The sequence below is a fragment of the Malurus melanocephalus genome, unplaced genomic scaffold (assembly GCF_030028575.1).
Source record: "Malurus melanocephalus ecotype Western Australia unplaced genomic scaffold, MMel_1.1 scaffold_618, whole genome shotgun sequence".
NCBI lineage: Eukaryota > Metazoa > Chordata > Aves > Passeriformes > Maluridae > Malurus > Malurus melanocephalus.
Window position 1 is genome coordinate 348,695 of NW_026623850.1, and position 1,582 is coordinate 350,276.

Sequence of the window (1,582 nt, forward strand, 5' to 3'; positions counted from 1 at the left end):
GGAAGAAAATGATGGATTTTGCTATCATCTTGCCTTGTCTTTGTCCTCTCCACATTTGCTTCATCTCATTTGTGTCTTTTTTTCCCTTTGCTAAGGAGTTTTTGTTCACTGTTGTGGTCATTTCTCTCACTGCATGCTCAATTTAAGGGAGCAAAATCCCCCATGATAACAAACTACAATGAGGTAAATCTCATAGATATATTTTCTCTGAGATTAAGAACTACCTCTTTGCCTGTCTGGACCCTCTAGTGAATATGGAAGGAATGTATTTATTACAAGACAGCAGAAGCTCCTCCTGGTGAGGACCAGAAGCTGAAAACTGGTTAGCAGAACCCCTGGCATTCAGATTAAGTGCTGCCAAAATTTGCTGCCTGGGAAAGACTTGGAATAGATTGCACCTGGGCCATTAATTTTATTTCACAAAATAAAGTAGGTAGCTAATGTGAGGAAATAAAGGTTGGGTAAAAATAGGGAGAGAAGAGATCATTACTGTGCCCACATGCTGCCAATCAGCTGGGAGGCAGCAACACTTGGTAACAGCTCCTGAAGCTCCTGAGCACATTGAGGGCAAAAGCAGAAGCACAGGAGGAAAATTGGGTGCCAAGGAAAAGCTACAGAATCTTGAAATTATCTYTGGTATCCAACTACCTTTGGGCCTCAGTCCTCAGGAGAGCAACAGTAATTAGTGGACTTGTTTGGATGGGCTWTAGAGAGTTGGAAATCCCAGGGAGAGACATTTTCTGGGTGGAAAAACTCCATCTGCAACACAAAATCAGGTCTGATTGTGTTTCCAGCTCAGTTCCAATGGGGACTGCAGAGACACAGCTGCTTTACCCTTTATGGTGGTTTGTGGGAACACCTGGAGCATTGGTCTGCTCTTCTTCTGTTTTATTTTTAGGGCCAGCCTTCTTTCCTTTCCCTAATAGCTGCTCAGAAGTCTCAAGTGATTCACATTTTCTTGTCTTCCTCTCCATTTAGTTATATCAAAATGTAGAGGCCCAGGTGCAACTTAGGCAAAAAAAAAAGAGCAATTAATGCATCATTTCTTTATTTGTAATCCCTGCACCCAATGCTACATTTCCAATTAAATATTCTTATAAAATGCATAAAGGCTAGAAAAGTCAACAAAAGGTTATGTAAACAAAGCAACTGGCCCAGAGAAAGATTTAGTTTGTTATCATGGGGKATTTTGCTCCATTAAATTGAGCATGTAGCGACAGAAATGACCACAGCAGTGAACAAAAACTCCTCAGCAAGGGGAAAACACCACCAGATAGAACATGGAGCAACCTCCTCACACAGGGCACACCCCTGCCTGCAGTCACCTGGAATCAGATGGATTTTGAGCACTGTGCCCCTGGTATTTTATCTCCAGTGCATGTCAGGGATATTGCTGCTGCTTCAAATCCTGGGCTTTTTATGGCAATATTGCACAGAATCACATACCTGTCACCTGTCACCTGACAGCATAAGAACACACAGAGTTAAGGATAATAAGATCTTTTCTTCATGTTCTCTTCAGGTCCTAAAACTTCGGTGTGGTTTTTTTTGGTTTTTTTTTTTTTTTTTTTTTTTTTTTTTT